A 7,867-nucleotide genomic window follows, 5' to 3' on the forward strand; every position below is an offset into this window, starting at 1 on the left:
TCCTCAGTCCCCTCACTCAGCAGTCCCTTGCTTGCCAGTCTCCTCACTCCTCAGCCCTGTCACTTGCTGACACCTCATGGTGCTCACTGTGGGCTATGCATGTAAAAGTAGAAGGATGGATTGGGTTGGGGTGTAATGTTGGGGAGGAACAGAAGGGACCTTATCACAATAAGCATGCCAATGTTCACAATACAAAGCCTATGCTGAACCTCTCTGCTCAATCCTGTTCTCTGAATGAAAACAATGTTGTAAAATTGGTTAAGTTTACAATTCCCCTCTTCATTTATCCCCCTAAAAGCATGCTGGATACAGTTAAGGGAAGCTAGATGAACACATTATGGAGAAAGCAACAGCAATACATTGATGGGGGAGATGAAGAGGGGAGAGAGGACCAGCATGGTCCAGTTGGGCCGAGTGGCCTATTTCTGTGCTATACATTCTAGGTAATTCTATGTACTGGAGGAGCATTTGCATCAACACAACTGTGCCCCAACACAAATTGGTGGAACTGAAAGAAAAGAGACCCAAAAAAGAACCATAAATTAGCTGGCTTCACTCTTTCCATTGGCTATATCCAACCCTATCATGGACTCTACCCAAAAATATAATCCATAAGGCAATTTTCTGCTCTCCTAATCTCCAACACAAATCACGCAAAACTACTAGAATATTCACCCGTCCTCACATCTCTATTAAACCCTCATATACTGGCCACCTGCTTTCTTCTATTGAGCTTGCTTCAGTTCTTGCACAGATTGTCTGTTTCCTCTCCATTAATAATATAAACTGAGCACTGGATGCCCTTGTTTTCTGGGTTTTATCTTTTATTTCTCTGATATATGGACTGTGCCAAGTGGTGTTCCATAGGGACCTGTACTGGGACCTCTGATTTGCACCGTATAGTAACGAATTGGATGAAGGAACAGAGTGTTGTATATCCAAGACTGCAAATTACGCTATGTTAGGAGACACAGTAAGTTGTATAAATAGGAATAGTAAGTTACCAAGAGACATGGACAGATGAAGTGAGTGGGCAAAACTATGGCAGATGGAGTTCAATGTGGGGAACTGTGAGGCCATCCACTAAAGACAAATTAGAATATTTTCTTAAAGGTGAGAGACTAGGGGCTGTGATGGAGGAAAAGGATTTTGGTATCTATTTACACAAATTACTAAAAACTAGTGCACAGGTACAAAAAGGCAAATGGAATATTGATCTTTACTTTGAGAGACTCGAACTAATAAGTGAGGAAGTGATGTTTCAATTGTACAGAGCCTTGTTCAGACCCCCATCTGAAGTCCTGGAGTTAGTTTCTGGGCACTGAACCTCAGAAAAGATATATTAGCCTTGATAAGGGTGCAACCCGGATTCACCGGAATAATAACAGGAGGTGTCAGCTGTGGCTCAGTAGGTTACACTCTTGCCTCTGAGTTAGAAAATCATAGGATCACATCCTACTTCAGAGACTTGAGCAAACTAAAGCAAGCTAACACTCCAGTACAGTACTGAGGAAGTGTTGGCATTGCCATCTTTCAGATTAGACGTTGAACTGTCTTTCCTCTCAAATGGATATAAAAATTACACAGCAATATTTTGAAGAAGAGCAGCGAAGTTCTCCCCAGTGTCCTGGCCAACATTCATCCTTCAATCAACATCACGAAAATGGATTATCTGGTCATTATCGCATTACTATTTGTGGGAGCTTGCTGTGCACAAATTGGCTGCTGTATTTTCTTACGTTACAGAGACTACACTTTAAAAAGTGCTTCATTGGCTGTGAAGTCCGCTGGAAGATGATATATAATTTAATATTTAAGGTTTTGGACAAGAGATACAGGGGGGATGTGAGGAAGAACTTTTTAAGACAGCGAGTGGTAATGACCTGGAACTTGCTGCCTACAAGGCTGGTGGAAGCGGAGACAATTAATGATTTCAAAAGGAAATTTGTAGAAACACTTGAGGGAAATAAACTTGCAGGGCAATGGGGATAGAGTGGGGGAGTGGGACTGACTGCATTTCTCTACAGAGAGCTGGCATAGACTCAGAATCACAGAATTGTTACAGTACAAAAAGAGGCCATTCGGCCCATCATGTCTGCACCAGCTCTCCAAATGCGCAATTCACTTCTCCCCATAACCCTGCACATTCTTCCTTTTCAGATAACAGTCTAATTCCCTTTTTGAATGCCTCGATTGAACCTGCTTCCACCACATTGCCAGGCAGCGCATTCCAGATCCAAACCACTTGCTGAGTGAAAAAGTTTTTCCTCATGTCGACATCACTTCTTTTGCCAACTACCTTAAATCTGTGCCCTCTCGTTCTTGATCCTTTCACGTGTGGGAACAGCTTCGCCCCATCTACTCTGTCCCGACCCCTCTTGATTTTGAACACCTCTATTAAATATCCTCTTAGCTTTCTCTTCGCCAAGGAAAACAGTCCTAACTTCTCCAATCTATCTTCATTAATGAAGTTCCTCATCCCAGGAAACATTCTCATGAACCTTTTCTTCATCCCCTCTAACACCTTCACATCTTTCCTGAAGTGTGGCTCCTAGAACTGGACACAATACCCCAGCTGAGGCTGAACCAGTGTTTTATACAAGTTTAACATAACCTCCTTGCTCTTGTACTCTGTTAATAACCGCGCTCTCAACCTGTCCTGCCACCTTCAATGATTTATGCACATATACACCTAGGTCCCTCTGCTCCTGCACCCCTTTAGAATTGTACCCTTTATTCTATATTGTCTCTCCATGTTCTTCCTACCAAAATGAATCACTTCACATTTCTGTACATTGAACTTCATCTACCACTTGTCTGCCCATTCCACCAACTTGTCTATGTCCTTTTGAAGTTCCACACTATCTTCCTCACAGTTCACAATGCTACCAAGTTTTGTATCATCCACAAGTTTTGAAATTTTGCCCTGTACATCGAGGTCTAGGTCATTAATATACATCAGGAAAGGCAAGTGTCCCAACTCTGATCCCTGGGGAACTCCACTACAAGTGTTCTTCCAGTCTGAAAAACATCCATTAACCACTGCTCTCTGTTTCCTATCACTCAGCCAATTTTGTACCCATTTTGTTACAGTCCTGTTTATTCCATGGAGCTGTAACTTTGCTCACAAATGCCTTTTGGAAGACCATGTACACCACATTAACAGCATTGCCCTCATCAACCCTCTCTATTGCCTCTTCAAAAAACTCCAGAAAATTAGTTAAACACAATTTTCCCTTAACAAATCCGTGCTGGCTTTCCTTAATTACCCGCATTTGCCCAACTGACTATACATTTTGTCCCGAAGTATTGTTTCGAGAAGTTTCCCCACCACTGAAATGAAACTCGATGAGCCAAATGGCCTCCTTCTGTACTGTTATATCTATATGACTCTATAAATGCAAGTTTTCCTTTCTTTTAAAGGGTTAAATGGACAGGTTGCATAAACTTGGCTTCTATTCATTTGAGTTTAGAAGATTGAGGGTTGATAGAAGAGGGTGCAAAGCTGAGGACTGAGATATTTGGAATGGTTAAAAAAAATCCGGAGTCTTCAGGCTTGAAAGAAGGCAAATGAGATGGGTATAGATGGAGGCAGACAATACACTAAGTGGAATGGAAAAGGTTATCGATTTTAAATTAAATAATCACTGCAGGACAACAAGACCGAGGTATAAACTGGTAAAAAGGAAATTCAGGGCTGATGTCAGGAAGCACTTCTTCACAAAGGGTGACCAAAACTTACACCCAGCTCTGAGTAGAGAAGAGTAGGCGGAAACCCAGGAGTCATTCACAGGGCAGTTAACTGCTGTGATAGTGAGCCGAAGGTTTCTATGGAAGGATGATGTAGATGGGCTGAATGGCCTTTCTCATCTGCACTTGCTGAAAATAGCAGAAAAAAAAGGACTGAGCACCAAACCAGCCTAAATGTCATGCTTTGATCATCCAGTGCTTTATAAATAAATCTTTATCTGTGTCATGGACTAAAATACAAATTACAAAAGGAATCACGTAGCAGATCAGCTGATGGTCTGGCCCAAAACATGTAGCGAATGTAATGTTGCAACAACCTTTCCCTCAACACTTCTAAATAGCCCAGTAATGAATGAAAAGGAAGAAATACAACTTAAAGACAAATCTAGTGACCCTTCCCCTCCCCTGCCCCCAGCTTAGCTTATCCACTTCTCTTACATGGAAAAGGAAATTGGGTCCTGAACAATTTTTCAGAAGAGAATCTCCTTTCCCATCCCACCTCCATTGGAAGATCATCAGTTGAAGAATAAGGGGTAAGCCATTTAGGACTGAGATGAGGAGGGATTTCTTCACCCAGAGAGTGGTGAACCTGTGGAATTGCACAGAAAGCAGTTGAGGTCAAATCATTAAATATATTCAAGTTCTTAGGGCTAAAGGGATCAAAGGGATACAGGGAGGAAGTGGGAACAGGATACTGAGTTTGGATGATCAGCCATGAAGGGCGGTGCAGGCTCGAAGGGCCGAATGGCCTACTCCTGCTCCTATTTTTTTCTATCACGCTTCAATGCAATATGGTCTTTATCAGCCAGTTCAGCTGTAAGTAAAAGATTCTACGCCACTATTCATACAGTCGGGTTTTCTCCCTATATCACAGGAACATTGGAATCATTAGACCAAAAAAAGGCCATCTATTTCACCTACCACCAACCTGCTAATCATATGATACAACAATAATGGAGTTATTGACTAATCATAGCAATCAATCTCTATCCATTAGGCACAACTCAAGACTGCCCAAACAGGTGCTCTACTCAGAGCTGCACCAGGGAGCCCATTCACATGACAGTCAAAGGAAGCATTTCAAAGACAATCTCAAAGCCTCCATGAAGATCTTCTCTATTAACATCAACATATGGGAATCAGATACCCAATTGCAACCAACTTGATGATCCATCATCAGAAACAGTGTCAAGACCTTCCAGGCAACAAGAGAAGCCACTGACAGACAGCGGTGAGAGAGATGGAAAGAGAGAGCAGCTACTTGATCCAACAATCCTCTACCACCTCTATCGGCCAACAACCATAGTCCTCACTGTGGGATCAGCCCGTGGCGAACCCACAGCCAACACTGACATCTCACTTGCACCCAGCCATCTGCAAGGAAGAATCAGTCTCAATACAAGGATTGCTGATGATCCATTAGATGACAACAAGCCCTACTGAGGTGAAGAAATCCTAAGTGGTGGAGAGCTTTCGGAACCATAAGTTCTAATTCACCTCTCAAGCATTCACCACACGTCATGTCTCACATTACTCAAACACTGGCCAACAGTTGTCCCTTGCTCAACTCTCAAGAAAAACAGATAAATTGCTTCAACATTTCATTGCTGTTTGTCGGGCATTGCTGGCAAGGGATAGTTGTTGCTTCACTCTACATGCTCCAAGGATCCTTCGCACTCTCATACCTTCCCAAATTTGGTGGTGAGAGTTTCACCTTCTCCACATCATTCTGTCTCCAGATTTGTATTCTCAAGGACTGCCTTAAGCCAGTGAAGGTACATAGGTGGCTCCTGTGATTGTCATTCCAATGGCATGTGCAGGGGACCAATGGCGGGGTGGCCTCATTAAAATAGACGACTTGCCCATCCCCCTCTCCTACCTCTGTTAAACCAGGAGATAGGCAGGTTGGGGTTAGTTTTGAGATTTTAAAAATTTTTACATCTCACCTGACCCCAGCCCACCCATCCTGGGGTTACAATTACCCCCAAGACTCTGCGTACTAAAATACCAACAGAATCCCTCCCCAGAAACTCATCTCTGGCAGTTTTCAGAAGTCGGTACATGTCAAATTCATTCAGCTGATTTCCTGACCTACTTGGCTATGACTGTGTTTCTTGTCATGGTCTGTTGAAAAAAAATGACCTCTCCTCCATACTACAACATGTGCCACTTCAACCTCATTGTGATGGTAACACTCATTTTGGACAATTATCTGAACAACAGCAACTTGCATTTATATAGCACCTTTAACATAGTAAGATGTCCCCAAGATGTTTCGCAGGAGGATATCAAACAGAAATTTGACACCGAGCCACATAAGGAGATATGAAAACAGGTGACCAAAAGTTTGGCAAAGAGGTAACTTTAAGGAGCATCTTAAAGGAGGAGAGAGGTAGAGAGGTGGACAAGTTTAGGGAGAGAATTCCAGAGAAAGAGAGAAAGAAAGAGAAAGAGAGAGAGAGAGATGGAGAGAGAGAGAGAGAAAAACAGAGAGAGGAGGGAAAGAGAGAGAGAGAGACAGAAAGAAAGAAAGAAAGAAAGAAAGAAAGAAAGAAAGAAAGAAAGAAAGAAAGAAAGAAAGAAAGAATAAAAAATGAAAAAGACTGGCATTTATATATTTTTTATTCATTCATGGGATATGGGCCTCGCTGGCTAGGCCAGCATTTATTGCCCATCCCTAATTGCCCTTGAGAAGGTGGTGGTGAACTGCTGCATTCCATGTGGGGCAGGTACACCCACAGTGCTGTTAGGAAGGGAGTTCCAGGGTTTTGATACAGCGACAGTGAAGGAACGGCAATATAGTTCCAAATCAGGATGGTGTGTGGCTTGGAGGGGAATTTGCAGGTGATAGTGTTCCCATTCATTTGCTGCCCTTGTCCTTCTAGGTGGTAGAGGTCGCAGGTTTGGAAGGTGCTGTCAAAGGAGCCTTGGTAAGTTGCTGCAATGCGCCTTGTAGATGGTACACACTGCTGCCACTGTGGTCAGAAGTGGAGGGAGTGAATGTTTGTGGATGAGGTGCCAATCAAGCGGGCTGCTTTGTCCTGGATGGTGTTGAGCTTCTTGAGTGTTGTTGGAGCTGCACCAATCCAGGCAAGTGGAGAATAATCCATTACACTCCTGACTTGTGCCTTGTCGATGGTGGACAGGCTTTGGGAAGTCAGGAGGTGAGTTATTCACCGCAGGGTTCCTAGCCTCTGACCTGCTCTTGTAGCCATGTATTTATATGGTTACTCAAGTTCAGTTTCTGGTCAATGGTGACCCCCAGGATGTTGTGGGGGATTCAGCGAACATAATGCCATTGAATGTTTATTAGTTTATTAGTTTATTTTTTATCAGAGATACAGCACTGAAACAGGCCCTTCGGCCCCCCGAGTCTGTGCCGACCAACAACCACCCATTTATACTAACCCTACAGTAATCCCATATTCCCTATCACCTACCTACACTAGGGGCAATTTACAACGGCCAATTTACCTATCACCTGCAAGTCTTTTGGCTGTGGGAGGAAACCGGAGCACCCGGGGAAAACCCACGCAGACACAGGGAGAACTTGCAAACTCCACACAGGCAGTACCCAGAATCGAACCCGGGTCCCTGGAGCTGTGAGGCTGCAGTGCTAACCACTGCGCCACCCTGTGTCAAGGGGAAATGGTTAGATATTAGAATTAGAATTAGAACATTACAGCGCAGTACAGGCCCTTCGGCCCTCGATGTTGCGCCGACCTGTGAAACCATCTGACCTACACTATTCCATTTTCATCCATATATCTATCCAATGACCACTTAAATGCCCTTAAAGTTGGCGAATCTACTACTGCTGCAGGCAGGGCGTTCCACGCCCTTACTACTCTCTGAGTAAAGAAACTACCTCTCACATCTGTCCTATATCTATCACCCCTCAACTTGAAGCTATGTCCCCTCGTGTTTGCCATCACCATCCGAGGAAAAAGACTCTCACTATCCACCCTATCTAACCCTCTGATTATCTTATATGTCTCTATTAAGTCACCTCTCCTCCTCCTTCTCTCCAACGAAAACAACCTCAAGTCCCTCAGCCTTTCCTCGTAAGACCTTCCCTCCATACCAGGCAACATCCTAGTAAATCTCCTCTGCACCC

Source organism: Heterodontus francisci, chromosome 10 (genome assembly GCF_036365525.1).
Source record: "Heterodontus francisci isolate sHetFra1 chromosome 10, sHetFra1.hap1, whole genome shotgun sequence".
NCBI classification, from domain to species: Eukaryota; Metazoa; Chordata; class Chondrichthyes; order Heterodontiformes; family Heterodontidae; genus Heterodontus; species Heterodontus francisci.